At 55.4% G+C, this 19,611-nt stretch overlaps 1 protein-coding gene across 2 annotated transcripts in view; it reads right to left on the bottom strand.

Annotated features, from left to right (window-relative positions):
- PRR5 (proline rich 5) overlaps positions 1-19,611 on the bottom strand; it is a 69,593-nt gene that overhangs the window by 39,275 nt on the left and 10,707 nt on the right. Inside the window, exon 1 of one of the 2 annotated variants that reach the window (XM_063723107.1) lies at positions 19,325-19,342. The exons of the other annotated variant lie outside the window; for it this stretch is intronic. The gene's annotated coding sequence lies outside the window, so the exon portion shown is untranslated. Of the gene's footprint in view, positions 1-19,324; positions 19,343-19,611 lie in introns of those variants that run through there. 2 annotated transcript variants of the gene reach the window in all.

Genomic DNA, 19,611 nt, shown 5'->3' with positions numbered 1-19,611 from the left:
GTACAGCTGCGGGGCTGCCCCTGGGGCCAGAAACCCCAGACAGAGGCCACGAGGGGACAGAGCTGTCACAAACCCTCAGAGCAGGGGGCAACTGGGGGACAAAGGGCGGAGTCCAGCCCCTAAGTGTGCTCTGTGGCCTGCAGCGTCAGAGGAAAATAAACCAAACTGCATGCGGCCAACATTTTACAACGGAGAGATTGACACAGAAACCCGGATTCTGGCCGCCCTGAAGCATCAGATGACAGTCTTGCTGGGCCTGAGCCCCACGTGACAGCTCCCACCCGGCTACTGCCCCTGCCAGCAGGCACGAGGGCTCCAGGTGCCCACCGGGCCCTCCTCTCACTTATGGGGCTTTCCGGGTCTGAGGAGGGGGCTGGGGGACCCAGCAATTGTATTGTGGCGGGGTACCCTGGGCAGGGCTCATTTGTGTCTGAGACCAGGGAAGGGAAATGCCCCTCTGTTAAGGAAATGAGAGACAAAGGGACTCAGTCACACATCCCCAAAGCCACCAGAGTGGCCCCCACTCCAGACTCATTCACATCCTCAAAGCCACCAGAGCCACCCCTGCTCCGGACTCATTCACACATCCCCAAAGCCACCAGAGTGACCCCTGATCCAGGAAGGTGCCAGGTCCGATGGCATCAACCACGTCCTCTCCTCCCCAGGACCTAAACTCATTCCAAACTCCCCCTGGCCAGCGGGGTGTTGGGAGCTGGTAGAGGACCCCCTTGGTCACCAAGGGGGACTCTGATATCCTCAGAACTACCCTTCTGAAGGGCCTGCAATCCCTAAGCCTGGCTCAGCCCCGGCTGGACACCCAGGGACAGGAACACACCGGTAAGTCAGGGCAGCTCATGAACCCGGGACTCTGAGCTCTAGTCCATCAGCACTACAAGTGACATCATGATCTCTGGGACACAGGCCAGCCAAAGGGAGGAGACAGCCTCCAACTCGCCCACTCTCCCCGGGGCACGGCCCTCAGGTGCTGACCTCAGCTGCCCACGCCCTGCCTGCTCTCCCAGGCACTGCCTGCTCTGGAGGGGCACGTCTGCCCCCTGGTGGTGAAGCCTGGTGTTCCCTCAAAGCCGACGCAAAAGTGCCTTCTGCACCCTGCGGAGCAGCCTGGTCAGTCCCAGACACCTGGGAAGACACCTGGCAACGTGCTGGGCACGGAAAGCCATGGGGAGTGCCTGGCTCTGTCCCCACAGTCTCTGCCATCCGGGCCATCCCATCCCTTCCCTGAGATGGGCGAGGAGGGTGACACCACTGCCCTATGAGGGCACAGAAAAAATCCACGCACAGTCACAGGGTCACGCCAAGGGCTTGGTGACCGCTGCCAGGGTGGTTGCACGGCAGAAGGAGGTTCCTGAGTCAGGGCCACCACGCTGGGAGAGCCCAGGGTACTCACGGTGACGCCAACACCAAACGGGATTAGGCTGTCATGGCTTCGGCCCTTCTCTGTGCGCCGATTCTCAGTAACCGTCCCGAGGCCACATGGCCAGTCAGCACCCAGGGCAGGATGGGTGTCAGGCCCGTCAGAAGCAACACGTGTTGCTTCTGGGAGAATCCAACAGAGGCTCCCCTGTGGCAAGCCTGGGGTGGGTGCACCGACAGTAAAGGTGGGTAGGCCCCTCTCTCAAGTTCCTCCAGAAGAAATGTTCCCCTCTGGTGGCGTTACAGCCAGGATCAACTGTTATTATTCCCATTTCACGGATGGGGAAACTGAGGCTGTGTGGGGAACACAGCAAGGGACAAGAAAGACATGGTCCCTGCTACCAGGAGGTGAGCCCACCGTCCCATACTAGCTCTGCCATCTAATATGTTCATGTCCTGGCCGGGTGCGGTGGCTCATGCCTGTAATCCCAGCACTTTAGGAGGCCGAGGTGGGTGGATCACCTGAGGTCAGGAGTTGGAGACTACCCTGGCTAACATGGTGAAACCCTGTCTCTACTAAAAATACAAAAATTAGCCGGATATGGTGGTGTACACCTGTAGTCCCAGCTACTAGGGAGGCTGAGGCAGGAGAATTGCTCCAACCCTGGAGGCAGAGTTTACAGTGAGCCAAGATCGTGCCATTGCACTCTAGCCTGGGTGACAGAGCAGGACTGCATCTCAAATAAATAAATAAATAAATAAATAAATAAATAAATAAGTAAATAAGTTCATGTCCTCCTTGGTCCCACAGCAGCCTTGAGGTTTGAAGGCGGACCGCTTCCCTTAAGTCTTCTCTTGACCCGCTGAGCTACCAGGACTCCATCTGAACCCTTCTCCACTCTGGTGGTCTGGTCCTGTGCACCCAAGACACGTGCCCTCCTTTTGTTCTGGATTCCAGTTCTAGGGGCCAGGGAGGCGGCTCTGGCCAGCAGGTCCCTGTCCTAATACACCAGACGTCACACATGCACCTGCATGAGATTCTCTCTCCAAGCCACCTTCCCACCTGTCAGCCAGGTCTTGAACACCAATCAGTTTCCAAAGTCTCTTTCGGGGCAGGTGTTTTATAACCAGATTCTAGTCTCTCAATAGGTGCCTCTGTGGTAAAAGGAGGTGACTGTCCAAGCTCGAGGATGGCATTGCAGAGACAGTCAGGTTTTGGAATCTCCCAAACTGGGTCTGCCCTCAGCTCTGCCACCTTCTTTGTGTCAAAGTTGTCAGAATCGGCTGGACGCAGTGGCTCACGCCTGTTATCCCAGCACTTTGGGAGGCTGAGGCGGGTGGATCACCTGAGGTCAGGAATTCCAGACCAGCCTGGCCAACATGGTGAAGCCCCATCTCTACTAAAAATACAAAAATTAGCCAGGTGTGGTGGTGTGTGCCTATAATCCCAGCTACTCGGGAGGCTAAGGCAGGAAAATCGCTTAAACCTGGGCTGGGAGGTGGAGGTTTCAGTGACTGTGCCATTGCACTCCAGCCTGGGTGACAGAGAGGGACTCTGTAACAAAAAAAAAAAAAAAAAAGTCGTCAGAATCAAAATGGAATCACTTGTGTTTAAAAAACCCTGACAGCCTGGGCGCACTTTGGGAGACCAAGATGGGCGGATGACTTGAGGTCAGGGGTTCAAGACCAGCCTAGTCAACATGGTGAAACCCCGTCTCTACTAAAAATAAAAAAAAATGAGCTGGGCATGGTGGTGTGCACCTGTAATCCCAGATACCGAGGAGGCCGAGGCAAGAGAATTGCTTGAACCCGGGAGGCAGAGGTTGCAGTAAGCCCAGACTGAGCCATTGCACTCCAGCCTGGGCGGCAGGAGCAAAACTCTGTCTCAAAACAAAAACAAAAAACAAACAAACAAACAAAACCCCCTGAGAAATAGAGCCAGGAAAGGCCATGAAGAGAGGCTTCTTATATAAAAATGCCTGATAACAAGAATGATCACAAAAGGCTCTAAAAAACCACAACCTTGCACAAAGACCGTAGCAATCACACACCAAAAATACCTCTGTGAGGACATCTGCTCAGCAACTGCCTGTCCAACCTCGGGCTGGTGCCACCCTTGTTATTGATCCTTGTAGCCAGGGATAATTATCTCAAAACAATTATGTAATCCTCCTCATTTTTCCTTTAAAAACCTTTGTCTTTCTTTGTCCCTGAACATACACATAGTTTAATATGGCATGCGAATTCCCATTGCAATGCCTGATTCCTGAAGAAATATCATTTTCTTGTAGACAGCCCCTCTCTCCTTGTTATTTTATTTTTTGAGACAGAGTCTTGCTCTGTCACCCAGGATGGAGTGCAGTGGCACGATCTTGGCTCACTGCAACCTCTGCCTCCCGGATTCAAGCGATTCTCCCGCCTCAGTCTCCTGAGTAGCTAGGATTACAGGTGCCTGCCACCATGCCTGGCTAATTTTTGTATTTTTAGTAGAGACGGGGTTTCATCGTGTCGGCCAGGCTGGTTTTGAACTCCGGACCTCAAGTAATCAGCCCGTCTCAGCCTCTCAAAGTGCTAGGATTACAGGCGTTGAGTCACGGTGCCTGGCCACTGCTTGTCATTTAGGTTGATATCTGCAATACCTTCCCCGTCAAGCTTCAGTCTCTTTGTCCTTGGAGTGGGGAGATAAGACCACGTTCCTCCTGGGGTTAGTGAGCACTTAATATGGGCCAGGCATGGGGTATCCACCCTTGAATTCCACAGCACTCCAAGGCAGGCAGCTACTCCCATCATCCTAGTTTACAGGTGGGTTAGTTGGGGCTCTGAAAGGTTAGGTGACTTATCCTAGGTCACATGGCTGGGCCAGGATTCAAACTCAGGCAGGCGGGCGGACTTCAGTGTGTCTTCCCTACACTAATGAGGACCATGCGTGTGTCTGCCAGTGACCCAGAACAGAGTGTCCATGCATGGATGGAGTCTTGCTCTATTGCCCAGGCTGGAGTGCAGTGGCGCGATCTCAGCTCACTACAACCTCCACTCCCAGGTTCAAGTGATCCTCTTACTTCAACCTCCCGAGTAGCCGGAAGGCACGCGCCACCACACCCGGCTAATTTTTGTATTTTTAGTAGAGATGGGGTTTCACCATGTTGGCCAGGCTGGTCTCGAACTCCTGACCTCAAGTGATCCACCTGCCTTGGCTTCTCAAAGTCCTGGGATTACAGGCATGAGCCACCACGCCTGGCCAGCAGTCACCTTTTCTTTAATGAACATTATGAATAGAGTGTGGAGGCAGGGGATGGGCTGGGCCAGCACCACACAGGTGCCTGTCTCTCAAAGCTTCTTGTCCTGACAATGACGTGCTGGCCCTTCTCGGCCATCCTTGGGTATTCAGACTGCTCAACTGCTGAATTGTGCCCTCCAAAGACACTGAAGTCCCAGCCCTTGGTACCTATGAATGTGACAGTATTCGGACAGATGGTGTTTGCAGATGTAATCAAATTGAGATGAGGTCATACTGGAGTAAGTGGGACCTAAATCCAGTGACTGATGTCCTTATAAGAAGGCCATGTGAGCAGGGTGCAGTGGCTCATGCCTGTAATCCCAGCACTTTGGGAGGCCGAGGTGGGCAGATCATCGAGACCATCCTGGCTAACACGGTGAAACCCCGTCTCTACTAAAAATACAAAAAAAAAAAAAAAAAATAGCTGGGTGCGGTGGCGGGCACGCCTATAGTCCCAGCTATTCGTAGGAGGCTGAGGCAGGAGAATGGCATGAACCTGAGAGGCAGAGCTTGCAGTGAGCTGAGAGAGCCACTGAACCTGCACTCCAGCCTAGGTGACAGAGCAAGACTCCGTCTCAAAAAAAAAAAAAAAAAAAAAGAAGTCCATGTGAAATGTGAAGGCACAGAGGTACAGAGACCCAGAGGAGACGGCCGCGTGAGGATGGAAGCCGACTGGAGCGATGCGGCCACAAGCCAAGGCACACTTGGAGCCACCAGAAGCTGAAGGATTCTTGGCTCTGCTGACACTTTTTTTTTTTTTTTGAGACAGGGTCTTGCTCTGTCACCCAGGCTGAAGTGCAGTGGTGTGATCATGACTCACTGCAGCCTTGACCTCCTGGGCTCAGGTGATCCTCCCACAGCCTCCCTGGTAGCTAGGACTACAGGCACACGCCACCACACCTGACTAGTTTGTATTTTTGGTAGAGACAGGGTCTTGCTATGTTGCCAAGGCTGGTCTCGAACTCCTGGGATCAAGCAACCCAACCACCTTGGCCTCCCAGGACACCTTGATTTCAGACTTTCAGCCTCCAGAACTGTGAGAGAATGAGATTCTGTTATAAGCTGCCTGGTTTATGGTCACTAGTTATGGCAGGCCCAGGACACAAATACGTTGCCTTTCCCCAAACAGAGCCCACTCCCCACCAGGCTCTGGCTTTGACCTCCAGGAAACCCCATGTCCAGATGGGGAAAGGTCCCACCCTGACACTCAGCACACTGGAGACACCCTCATTCCCTCTAGCTCTGCTTTCTTTAGGGGAAAAACACAAACTCCGGGAGCCGGGAGGAGTAACCTCTGCAAAGGCATCCCAGCCTGGCAGCGTAACACCACCCAGCTGTGCCTGGCCCCGTGCTGAGAGCTCGTGCACTTCTGAACCTTCGTGTTTGCAGCCGCCCTGTCAGGCAGGCCCGGGGAACATCCCTGCTCTGCAGACCTGCAGACTGAGGCTCCTCAGGGCAGGCAGCAGAGCGGGATGGACTCCCGGGCTGCACTCCCAACCTGTATTCTTCCCAAGGCACCTTCTTGGCTGGCAGCCTTTTCTTCGAAGAATCTTGGATGGAAGGAATGCTGCTTGGGATGTCAGAGTTCACACTGCAATGTGAAGCTCCTCCCTGGGAGGAGGAGCCCCGGGAGGAGGAGCCCTGGGAGGAGGAGCCCCGGGTGGAGGAGCGCCAGGTGGAGGAGCCCCTGGGAGGAGGAGGATCCCCAGGTGGAGGAGCCCCGGGAGGAGGAGCCCCCGGGAGGAGGAGGATCCTTGGGTGGAGGAGTGCCAGGTGGAAGAGCCCCCGGGAGGAGGAGCCGTGGGAGGAGGAGCCCTGGGTGGAGGAGCCCCGGGAGGAGGAGCCCCCGGGAGGAGGAGGATCCTTGGGTGGAGGAGCGCCAGGTGGAGGAGCCGCGGGAGGAGGAGCCGTGGGAGGAGGAGCCCTGGGTGGAGAAGCGCCAGGTGGAGGAGCCCTGGGTGGAGGAGCCCCGGGTGGAGGAGCCCTGGGTGGAGGAGCCCTGGGTGGAGAAGTGCCAGGTGGAGGAGCTCCTGGTTGAGAAGCCCCGGGTGGAGGAGCGCCAGGTGGAGGAGCCCCTGGTTGAGGAGCCCCGGGTGGAGGAGCCCCCGGGTGGAGGAGCCCCCGGGTGGAGGAGCGCCAGGTGGAGGAGCCCCTGGTGGAGGAGCGTGGGAGGAGGAGCCCCGGGTGGAGGAGCCCTGGGTGGAGGAGCGCCAGGTGGAGGAGCCCCTGGTGGAGGAGCGTGGGAGGAGGAGCCCCGGGAGGAGGAGCCCCGGGAGGAGGAGGAGACGGGTGTGGGCTTGGTGTAGGATCTGGGGGTGTGGGATCTGGGGGCTTAGGCAGTGCTTTTTCACTCGTTCTTTCATTGCTCTTCCAAACAGCCCTGGGAGGCAGGAATGACTCTTCCCAGTCAGGAATTCAGGTCCGGCAGGGTAGGGAGGCAGGAAACAGCTCATCAAAACTTGGCCTGCGTTCCTGATGGCATAAATTGAGCCCACAGAGCCGACTGTGGAGCTGATGTCGGCTCCTCTGGACACTGGCAAGGCCCCGGCTTCCCTCGTGGAGGAGAGGCATCCAAACAGGGTGGCATTCACCAGCCATGCCCCCACTTCTGCTACCAAGGAATCCTCATCTGGGAAAAACTTGGTGGATTTCAGTGTCTTTTTTTTTTGAGATAGAGTCTCGCTCCCGTCGCGCAAGCTGGAGTGCAGTGGTGCAATCTCGGCTCACTGCAACCTCCACCTCCCAGGTTCAAGCGATTCTCCTTCCTCAGCCTCCTGAGTAGCTGGGATTACAGGCGTGCGCCACCATGCCTGGCTAATTTTTATGTTTTTAGTAAAGACGGGGTTTCGCCATGTTGGCCAGGCTGGTCTTGAACTCCTGACCTCAGTTGATCTACCCGCCTCGGCCTCCCAAACTGCTAGGATTACAGGCGTGAGCCACTGTGCCCAGCCAGCTTGGATCATTCTAATCTCTCCTGAAATGAAGGAGAAACCACTGCCGAGAGCCTCTGGAAAGGCTTGGTGGGTGGCAGGGGCGCTGGAGGGGCCCCAGCTCTTCATAGGGGCAGGAGGAGTCAGCTCCAGGTGTGCCAGGGGCACTGAGTCTAGGGCAGGGTTCCCATCACTGAGTATGTGCTGTGCCCAGCCCGGGCCATGGCCTCCCCACCACAACCCCTCCAGCTGGGTAGCCTCCTCTCCGTGCCACCGAGGTAGACATGGAGGTTCTGAGTCCTGACGTCACCTGCAGGGTCACAGGCTGGTGAGGGGCACGGCCAGGACCAACCTCAGAGTCCCCATTCCAGACCCCGGTTTTCTCTACCCAAATCCTCCCGGAAGCAGCCCAGATCTTCCCACCTGAAGCCTGGGCTGAGGCTCACTGTTCCTCGGCCCTCTTTCTCAGCCCCTGCCCACAGCCTGCCCACCCCCTCCAGCACACAGCCCTCGGGGGCTCAGGACTCTCCTGCCTCCCTGTCCCGGGAATCCACCTTCCCGAGGCTGCCAGCACGTTCACTCGGACACCCAGGATGCCTCTGCCCTGGCTGCTCAGAGGCTCTGGATGAGGCCCTCTGCCTGCACGATAAATTCAGGTTTCCAAGCCTGGCATCCAAGACCCTTCAGTCTGAGCACAGTCTCCCACTCCTTCCGATTCTGCTTCATCTCCCACCACGCCCTGCCAGGCCCCTCTCCCGCCACCCCCCGAACCAGGAGACAAAGTGCCCACTTATTGTCTGGAAGATCTGGGCCTTTACCCAGGCTCTGCCCTCTGCCTAGGGCGCCCTGCTCCTCGTCCTCCGGCTGGGTTATTTTTTCAGTGATAATAATAATAATAACAATGGGTAGTAAAGTGTGATTCAGAGCATGGGCTGTGCAGCCAGAGGATCGCGGCTTCACCACTTAATTGATGTCGACCTCGGGCTGATTCCCTCTGCTTAACTGTGCCTCAGGTTCCTCATCTGTGAAATGAGAATCCTCATCACATCTCCCTCCCTGGGTAACCACAGGCTCTAAACATATTCATAGCTGCAGGTGCTCACTCAGCCTTGGCCGTGACAGTGAGCTGGCCTGCCTCTTCCTCCAAGGCGGCCTCTGGCCCCGCCATGCCCGCTGTCAGGTTCCCCCCAACCCCACCATGCAATCCTTTTTCTCCTTCACCCAACTTAGCCAACAGTCCCTGGCTCTCCTCCCTCCCCCTGCCTTGTGTGAGGGTCTCAGACTGTGCTTGTCTTCTCCATCAGACTTCGTGCTCAGGTCAATGTTCAGGCACAGGTCAACACCCAGTGGACATTCATCTGCCCACACGGAGCTGGGGATCCCTGATCTGGTGCTTCCTCTCCTGGGGGCTCTGTCTGCCCACAGGGTCTTCTCTCTCCCTCCTGGCCTTCTGGTCACCTGCCCCCCCATCCCTGACTTCTGCAGCCTGCCCCCTCCCGCATCCTCCTTGGGCCCCAGTGCTCAAGTGCCGCTTCCCTCCTCTGTAAGCTCAGTCTCACCTTCTTCTGTCAGACCCGTGCTGCCCCCTCCCTCTGGACCACAAAACCACCTTTGGCCAGCAGTGCCTTCTCCTGTTCCCTTTTAGGGCAAAACTCTGGAAGGAGGCCGGGCATGATGGCTCACGCCTGTAATCCCAGCACTTTGGGAAGCCGAGGCGGGCAGATCTCTTGAGGTCAGGAGTTCGAGACCAGCCTGACCAACATGGCGAAACCCCATCTCTACTAAAAATACAAAAATTAGTCAGGCGTGGTGGCGGGCACCTGTAGTCCCAGTTACTCGGGAGGCTGAGATGGGAGAATTGCTTGAACCCAGGAGGTGGAGGTTGCAGTGAGCCGAGATCACGCCACTGCACTCCAGCCTGGGTGATAGAGCAAGACTCCGTCTCAAAACAAAACAAAACAAAACAAAACTCTGAGGTGAGCTCCTGTCCCCACCACTTTTCCATGGTCCTTCTGCCCAGGCCACCGGTGACTTCCATGGTGCACAATCCAATGGTCAAGTCCCAGCCTACACTGAGCTCAGTCCTTGAACACACTTGGTCCGTAAGGGAGGCTACTTAGAGCCTTTGTTTACCCTCTTCGAGTAATCTGGCTACAGAAACTCTCCTAGCTGTGGTTCCCACTTGCTGCCCAGATGCCGCAGGGGTCATCCCATAGGAATTTCCAAGCCACATCTGGCCCTGGGGGTGTCTGATAAGGGATGAAAGATGTGTACAGATGGGAAGATGAGTCACCAAGCTGGCAGGTGGCTAAGCTGGATTCCTCGGAACTCCAAAGATGACCTGCGATTTAGCAGAATAACTGGACGCAGGTGGGCAGGATCCGGTAAGGTCCCCGTAAGAAGTGGTAATAAATGGGAGGGTTATTATTATATTGTCTTCATCACATGAAGACCAAGAAGCTGGGCAATTTAGAGAACTAAAAAACCTAAAAATTCCCTCCCTGCCTATGTCCTAGAAATACTAGATAAAAAATTACAAACATCTCCTATGATCGAGCTTGTAAAAAAGTGAGGAAAATCTGGGGCCAACATGATAATATTACAATTCTCCTTAAGATATATTTATATTATAACACATAAGATATAAGATGTAATAGCTGGAGTGCGGTGGAGTGATCTTGGCTCACTGCAACCTCCACCTCCCGAGTTCAAGCCAGTCTCCTGCTTCAGCCTCCCGAGTAGCTGGGATCACAGGCGTGCACCACTACGCCTCGCTAATTTTTGTATTTTTAGGAGAGACAGGGTTTCACCATGTGGGCCAGGCTGGTCTCGAACTCCTGACCTCAAGCGATCCACCTGCCTCGGCCTCCCAAAGTGCTGGAATTACAGGCGTGAGCCACTGCACCTGGCCATATATAGGATGTAACAGCATGTAACAGCACATTTAATACTGATATTACTGAAGGCCAGCATAGTGCTTGAAGTACGCAGTTACACATATGGAGTGATATTCTCCCTGCCTTCATGGATCAAGCCCTCTAGCCTGGCAGCAACCCCATATGGTAGACTGTTGCTGCCCCGCATCTCACAGATGAAGAAACTGAGCCTCCTCCTTGCCGATGGAGCTGGGTTCCAAGCCTAAGCAGTCTGGTCATAGAGTCCGTGTTCTTAACTGTTATGCTCTACTAGTTGCACTCTAACTAGTATAATAGTAACATTGCAGGAAATACTTTTTTCTTTTGAGACGAAGTCTCGCTCTGTAGCCCAAGCTGGGATGCAGTGTTGCAATCATGGCTCACTGCAAACTCCGCCTCCCAGGTTCAAGTGATTCTGCTGCCTCAGCCTCCCCAGTACCTGGGACTACAGGGGTGCACCACCACGCCCAGCTAATTTTTGTATTTTTAGTAGAGATGGGGTTTCACCATGTTGGCCAGGCTGGTCTCGAACTCCTGACTTCAAGTGATCTGCCTGCCTCAGCCTCCTAAAGTGTTGGGATTACAGGTGTGAGCCACTGCACCCGGCTAGGAAAATGTTTTGAACTAAAAACTCAGGCTGGGCGCGGTGGCTCACGCCTGTAATCCCAGCACTTTGGGAGGCCAGGGAGGGCAGATCACCTGAGGTCAGGAGTTTGAGACCAGCCTGACCAACAAGGTGAAACTCCGTCTCTACTAAAAATACAAAAATTAGCCAGGTGTGGTGGTGGGCGCCTGTAGTCCTAGCTACTTGGGAGGCTGAGACAGGAGAATCGCTTGAACCCGGGAGGCAGAGGTTGCAGTGAGCCGAGATCGCGCCACTGCACTCCAGCCTGGGCGACGGAGTGAGACTCCATCTCAAAACAAAACAAAACAAAACCTCAGACATTAAGTGAAAGTGTGGCAGCCTTGTGGGGGTGGAGAGAGGGTGTTGAGACAAGAGGGTTTATTAAACTGTGATAGCAGCCAGGAGATCAGGGGCGGAGCAAGCAGGATGCTAGGAGGTGAAACTGAATTCTCCACAGAACGCCAGAGGGCTTGAGGGGCTGCAACCTTAATAAAATGTAGCCTAGAAAAAGATCTACCCACTGACAATAAGAGATGACAAGAAAACTTGTCTGACTCCTCTTGAGCTTGAGGTAGGAAAAAGTGTGCAGTTCTCCTGAGGGCCTCTAGCCATGGGTCTGCTCTAGCCTGGGATTAGGTTTGAATTTATAAAGCCTAACCCAACCGATGAGAAAGTGGCCCCAGGCCCGTGACAGCCCCTAGGCTGCTTGGGAGAGCAATTATAAAAACGCTCTGGATAGGGAAATCATCATTAACAATAATTTATCGTATATTTCAAAGTAGCTAGAAGAATTGTAATGTTTCAAATGCAAAGACAATATAAATGTTTCAAGCGATGGGTTTCCCGATTACCCGGATTTGATCAATATACATTGTGTACAGGGGTCAAAAAATATCACACATACCCCAAAAGTATGTACAAGTGTTCTATATCAGCAACAATAAACAATGCTCTGGGAGACATGCCCACGAGGTGGGATTCTCACAGATAAAGCCTTGCTGGAGATAAACTCATGATCCCAAATTACACAACACACAGAAACAGACCACCCTGAGGGAGGGACAAGCAAACACCACACATACCAGGAGGAAATTCCCGAGAAACCATTGGAGGAAACTGTAAAATTAAATTTGCCTCACATAATTAAAGATGTAAAAGAAGGAATCAAATATCGTATTTGCCGGGTGTGGTAGTTCACGCCTGTAATCCCAGCACTTTGGGAGGCCGAGGTGGGCAGATCATGAGATCAGGAGTTCAAGACCAGCCTGGCCAACATGGCAAAACCCCGTCTCTACTAAAAATACAAAAATTACTTTGGGAGGCCAAGGCAGGCGGATCATGAAGTCAGGAGTTCAAGGCCAGCCTGACCAACATGGTGAAACCCCGTCTCTACTAAAAATACAAAAATTAGCTGGGCGTGGTGGTACGCACCTATAATCCCAGCTACTCAGGAGGCTGAGGCAGGAGAATCGCTTGAAACTGGGAGGTGGTGGTTGCAGTGAGTGAGCCAAGATCGAGCCACTGCACTCTAGCCTGGGTGACAGAGCGAGACTCCATCTCAAAACAAAACAAACAAATAAAAAAAATTAGCCAGGCGTGGTGGCACATACCTGTAATCCCAGCTACTCAGGAGGCTGAGGCAGGAGAAGCTTTGATCCCAGGAGGCAGACGTTGCAGTGAGCTGAGTTAATGCCACTGCACCCCAGCCTGGGCGACAGAGCGAGACCCTGTCTCAAAAAAATAAAAACAACAACAACAACAACAAAACACAAGAATAGAACAAGTTGTTGTAAAAGCCAGGTGCCCAACAGGGGAACTTCTTTTTTTTTCTTTTTGTTTTGAGACAGTCTCACTCTGTCGCCCAGGCTGGAGTGCAGTGGTGCGATCTCAGCTCACTGCAACCTCTTTCTCCCGGGTTCAAGGATTCTTGTGCCTCAGCCTCCAAGTAGCTGAGATTACAGGTATGTGTTACCACACCTGGCTAATGTTTGTATTTTTAGTAGAAACGGGGTTTCACCATGTTGGCCAGCCTGCTCTCGAACTCCTGACCTCAGGTGATTCGCCTGCCTTGGCCTCCCAGAGTGCTGGGATTACAGGTGTGAGCCACCGTGCCCGGCCCCAATAGGGGAACTTCTGATGTGTGGCATCATCACGGTGCTCCCCCAGGGAGAAAGGATGGTACCATGGAAGCCAGGGCCCTGGGCACAGGGCCTGCAAGTGGAACCATCTTTCTGGGCACTATCTGGGTTAGAAGGGGACAAAGCTAGGCAGAAGGGGCATCATGTATCTCAGCTTTGATTCCAGCCCCTCCCTTGGTGCTTGGGATTCTGTGTAGAAGTTCTGAGCAACTCCAGCATGTGCCTGGGCATGTCTGAGAGGGTGTCAGGCACCACAGCCCACGCCTGGCAGAGTCACAGTGGCTGTTGAGTGTGCCTTTCACTGGGGAGAGGGGTGTGGCTTTCACTGGGGAGAGGGGTGTGGCTTTCACTGGGGAGAGGGGTGTGGCTTTCACTGGGGAGATGGGTGTGGCTTTCACTGGGGAGAGGGGGTGGCTTTCACTGGTGAGAGGGGTGTGGCTTTCACTGGTGAGAGGGGTGTGGCTTTCACTGGCTTCTCTGAAAGGGCAAGACTCCCACCTTAAGGAGAAGCTGAGGGACAAGCATGGCCCTTCTCTATGGAGCATCCACAGATTTGGGGTGGAGGGGGGAAAACATTTTTGTGGTTAAATACACATGGCTCTACTCCAGACAGAGGAGAAATCCTTTTTTGTTTGTTTGTTTTGAGATGGGGTCTTGCTCTGTCCATTCTGGCCTTCACTGTCCATTTTACAGATGGTAAGACTGAGGCCTTGCAAAGGAGTGGGATATGTAGGGTCACCAGCAGAGCAGGACTGTCCCAGTGCATGGGGTAAAGGACACATGCTCACTCACGGAGGCCCTACTGGGTGCTGGCACTGTGTGCCCATCTACCCTCTGACCTGGGGCCCACCTACAGGCCAGAATTTCCACCCACATTTTTCAGAAGAGGAACCGGAGGCTCCGAGGGAAAGCTGACTTGTCCGGGTTGTAGGGTGAGCGAGTGGAAGGGCTGAGATCAGAGCCCAGCTGTGACTCTGGAGCCACACGCTTCCCACGGTCAGTAACCCCAGCGGCCACCAGGAGCGCCTACTTGGTGCCAGGCCCTGAGTCCCGGGCTGCCACTTCCCTGCCCCTGAGAGCCACAAGAGGGCAGTAAAGGGAGAATCCCCAGGAGGGAGGAGGCCTGAGCCTCCAGAGATGACATTTCACCAGGGCCTGGAAGGATGACCTCACTCAGCACGGCCAAGTGGAGCACAGACCAGAGCGACAGGAAGGGGCTGCTCCGCCACTGTGGACGATGACATCAGCCCGGCCCTGTGCTCTGCACCCACACCCACTGTGTGCCCCTAACCTCACAACAGGGCCCTGGGCGGAGGGCTGGGGGCGGGTGCACGCTGGGCAGCGCCAGGCAGCACAGGCAGTTGGACCGCAGGCAGGAGATGACCCTCGGGCCTCCTGACCCTGGTCCCCAGTGCTCTTTGCCCTTCCTCATCATCCCCAGACATTTTCTTTTGAGTCTCGCTCCGTTGCCCAGGCTGGAGTACAATGGCGCAATCTCGGCTCACTGCAACCTCCACCTCCCGGGTTCAAGTGATTCTCCTGCTTCAGCCTCCTGAGTAGCTGGGACTACTCAGCTGCCGCCACCAGGCCCAGCTAATTTTTGTATTTTTTTTTGGTAGAGACAGGGTTTCACCATGTTGGCCAGGCTGGTCTTGAACTCCTAACCTCAGGTGATCCACCCACCTCAGCCTCCCAAAGTGCTGGGATTACAGGCATAAGCCACCATGCCTGGCCATCACCAGCACGTTTTCTACCACTCTTGAGGCTGGGTCAGCCTCGCCTCAGTGGGCTCACAGCTCAGGCTCTGTGGGCACTGCGGCGGGGGCTGGGGTGGCCACAAGTGGCTTGTTTAACTGAAAAGCCCCAGGCCCCTCCTCAGCCCACCCCTCTGGCCTGGGCCCTCCTGGACCCTCAATCAATTCTGGAAGTCCTGGTTTCGACGTCCCCACCCAGTCCGGGGGACACACCCCACTGTCGCTGCAGTCAAAGCCAATGAAACCAACCCCTGCGAGGGGCCCAGCCACTGTTCCTGGGCTAGGGCTTCTGAAAAAGGATCAGGCTGGCCCCTCTTCAGCCATCCATGAACCCTATCAAGGATGACAGGGGTGGACAAAGTTGCTCACCCGCGGAAGCTGCTTCCATTCCCCGGGTGGCTTGCGAGTAGGTTTCTCATCTTACTGATGGGGAGACTGAGGCTCAGGACGTAGCTAATGAGCCAAGGGGAGGGGAGAGGGGGTGACTCTGCAGCCAGGGCTTGGGACCCCAGAATGACTGGATCTGAGGCCGATTAGAGGACCTGCCTTCAGGGGTCCCCGAGGGTCTATGAGTTGCCCTTTGTTGGGGCCTGAGGCAGGGTGGCCTGGGAGGGTGGACACAGTCTCCTGGCTCCCCCCAGCCCCTGCCCTCCTTCGGGGTGCTGGGCGTGGGAGGAAGGCTTTGCCCAGCCACCTGGCCCTGGCCCCAAGGGGGCTCCTCATTCAGATCTTCTCGGCAGTTTCTGGTTTTGAGTAACCTACGTCTGGGCCCTCTGTCTTGTGGTTCTGGGTGTGGGTGGCAGATGGGGTGGGGGCCAAGGCAAGAAGCCTCTTCCTCAGGAGCTGGGGCTGCCAGGTGGCCCTCGAGGTGGGTGGCTATCTCGACTATAAACTCTGTTGCTCCCCAAGCACTGGCTTGGCCCATGTGGATTTCCCCAGACTCAAGGGGCAGATGACAGGAAGGGGCTCTCCAGGGCTTCACTGCAGGGATAAGGCCAGAGGGTGGCCATGCAGTTAGAAGCTCCCAGCTTCTTGCAGGGAGGCTGAGCAATCAGCTCCCAGGGTCTGAGAGGAGAGGCAGGGGCCTCCTTGAAACCTCCTGAGTGAATGAAAGCAGAGGCCGGCTTCCTGGTGGAAGGCTCTGTCCTTGGAAGCCAGGCTCAGTTGATGTCCACATGCTCACCCTTCATTTAGTCTAGGATGATCTTCCCTTAAGCCTGGTCTGGTTGGCCAACTCCTATTCATCCTGCAAAACCCTTCTTGGAGTAACCTAATCCACCAAAGTGTTCTCCATAGCCCTGCCCCACCGCACACACATCTGTGTTTAGAGGACAGCACTGTCCAGGCCTCCCGCTACAGTGGGCACATTCCCTAGTGGGCTCAGAGAGGCCTTGGGCGGCCCTGCAGAATGAGAGCGGCAATATCCTTAGGTGGCTCCTGTAATTATAACATGGCTTAGCAGCTACTTAGCTCTGACCACACACCAGGTACCGTGCTTGTCTCTGCGACATTCCCGGGTCAAGAGAGCCATCTGCAGCCTCTTTTTAACTCAAGTATTTCTTGAGAACCTCCTATGTGCCAGGCCTGAGCTAAGTGCTGGATTCAAATCTTACCTTGGCCAAATCGGTCACCCTGTGCCAACCTCCGTGTCTTTACCAGGCTTTCATAATTGCTCTGTGAGAAGGCAGAGTGTGGGGGGCAGGGGGTCTTCATTTCACCTATGGGCACAGAGAGGCCAGCGGGGACACATGGTGGAATCCAGAGCCCAGCACCAGAGGCTATGTCCAGGCAGCTGATAGCCACGGAGGAAGGTGGATGAAGAGCTCTGGCCGGGGCCTGGATGGGCCTCCTCCCCCTCCCCCTCCTCCTCCCCGCATTCTCTCCACCCTCTGCCCATGTCATCTCCTGTGTTAGAGTACATGTAAGGAGGAAATGCACCTGAGCTCAGTGACCGTGACACTGCCTTCCCATAATCTGCCTGGCACTGTGGCCAGAGGCCTCCCTGGAGGGTCCTCTCAGCTTTGGGGCCAGCAGAGCAAGGCAGTGTGGCTAACCTTGACCCTAGCATGCAGGCCTCTCTGCCTCATTGGGCTGGCTCCTCTCCTGAGGACATCTCAGCTCTGCTGGCCACGCCCCTCTGTAACTCAGTGGGTCAGTGGTGAGGCAGGTCCATGGTCACGTGGAGCAGGTTTCCTCTGTGCTGTCTCCCAGGCCCTGCAGATTCCTACTGTTGCTGGCTCCTCCCTCCAGCCACTGCTCTCTCAGGCCACAGCTCTGGCCACAGCATCCCTTCCACACTGGCCTCCCGGCGTCTGGGCTTCCTCTTCCTGCCCGCCCTCCAGGCTGTGGCCACAGGGACCTCTGAACAGGGCAGTTTGCCCACATCATCTCCTGCCTCAGCCCTCTGTGAGCCCCACAGCCCCCTCTGCACAGCCACACAAGGCACAGGTGTCCCCCTGGGACTCAGTGGCTGCTCTTGCCCAGCAGGGCCCCTGGTCCCATAAGGCTGGAAAACACAGAGTCAAACAAAGTTCAACAGCCATCCTCGCCTCCCCAGAGCTGTGCCTGCACTGTCTGCTGGACTCTTCAAAAAGGGATATTTCCCAAACTTTTTTTTTTTCTTTGAGACGAAGTCTTGCTCTTGTTGCCCAGGCTGGAGTGCAGTGGCGCGATCTTGGCTCACTGCAACCTCTGCCTTCCGGTTTCAAGCGATTCTCCCGCCTCAGCTTCCTGAGTAGCTGGGATTACAGGCACCCACCATCATGCCCGGGTAATTTTTGTATTTTTAGTAGAGACGGGGTTTCACCATGTTGGCCAGGCTGGTCTCAAAGTGCTGACCTCATGATCTGCCCGCCTCGGCCTCCCAAAGTTCTGGGATTAGAGGCATGAGCCACTGTGCCTGGCCTCCCAAACTTTTTTTTTAACTAACATTTTGCAAAGCACTTCCCAGAGTTCCCAGGAACCCAGTCAAAGGAAGGCTGACCCTCCGGGTGAACAGCCACCATCCTGCGGATTCCTACTATGTGGCAGGTGCTGAGCCCTTCATGGGCTGGTGTCATTTGAGCCTCACATAGAGGCCAGGAGAGGAGGATCAGCACCTCAGCTCTGCAGATGCAGGGACCAAGAGAAGAGACTCAGGAACCACTGGCAGCACGGTAGGGTGAGGAAGAGCCACGGCGGTGCTAGCCTGTCAGACAATCGTGGCCCAGGAATGCCAGGGTCCAGTGAGAGCTGCCAGGATGCATGAATGTGGAGACCACATTGTAGTCCGACCCTGCTCTGTCCAGGTCCCGCAGCCTGTGCCCCAGCCCTGCCCTGCCCTGCCCTACCCCAGGCTCTCAAATCCTACCTTGGCTCCTTCCTCTGTCACACACTGCCACCACTGTGTCACCTTGAGTTCTTGAGGACTCTGAGCCTCTAGGCAGGCAGCTAGGCTCTGGCAGGGAGCCAGGAACCTGCCCTGGTGTGTGTGTGTGGGGGGTCTCAGGCCAGATGTCCATCCCCTACCCTCCCAACCAGGGGATCTGCGGCTCAGAGAGACGTCCCAGCCCACCTACTGTGGTGGGCAGGCATGGGAAGACGCAGCAGCTCCCATGGGAAAGTCGGGCACCCAGGGTGGGGAGGACAAAGGCTGGCGAGCCCTGCTGTGGGACCTCCATGGAGGCAGCGCTGCCATGGCTGCGGCTCTGGGATGCCCACCTCCTGGCTGGGCTGTGGCAGGACCCCTTGCTGCCCCACCAGGCAGGGACCAGCCCTCCTGTTAGGTTCAGATGCTCGCTTCTGTCCCCATCCCCCATCCTTCCCCATCCCCCCTTTCCTTCTACTAAACGTGCACTTTAGGGTGGTGGAGGGGCATGCCATTCCAGGGGCTGTGCCAGGCATTTTCTATACATCCTCACAAGAAGCCACGGGGCAGGTGCCCTTCTGCCCATTTCAAAGATGAAGTATCTGAGACTCAGAGAGGTAGAGCAAACTGTCAAAAGTTGCACAGCTGGATAGTGGTGGAGCTGGGACTTGAACCCTGGACCCTGTGACCCTAAAGGGCCACATCAGTATCTGTGCCCTACGGCCCCGAGCACCCTCCATTCTGAGAAATGTTTGTTGAGTGAATAAAGTAGAAAGCCCCAAATCACAGCAGCTCCCAGGAGGGACTGACATCAGTGCTTACCCCACCAAACCCACTCACTCAGGCTGAGGTCCAGCCCTCCCTCTCCGTGGTTCTCTTGCCGTCCTACTCACCTTCCCCCAAGTCTCCAGCCACACTGCACTCACCCTTGCCCACACACCTGCCACCCTTCAGCACAGTGGCACCTGTACAAGCCCTCAGGCTGGGCTGGTGTCTTCTCCGGGCTTCCCGAGCCCCAGGCTTCCCTCTGCGAAAGTTCCAATCACACCACGGCTCTATGTCTTCTGACCAGCCTGCCCCATCAGACTGAGTGTCCCAGACGGGAGAGGCTGAGCCTTATTATTATTATTTTGAGACAGAGTTTCGCTCTTGTTGCCCAGGCTGGAGTGCAATGGGGCGATCTCGGCTCACTGCAACCTGCGCCTCCTGGGTTCAAGGGTTTCTCCTCCCTCAGCCTCCTGAGTAGCTGGGA

Source organism: Pongo abelii, chromosome 23 (genome assembly GCF_028885655.2).
Source record: "Pongo abelii isolate AG06213 chromosome 23, NHGRI_mPonAbe1-v2.0_pri, whole genome shotgun sequence".
NCBI lineage: Eukaryota > Metazoa > Chordata > Mammalia > Primates > Hominidae > Pongo > Pongo abelii.
The sequence above is the reverse complement of the archived record's forward strand: the minus strand, read 5'-3'. Positions and strand labels throughout refer to the sequence as shown.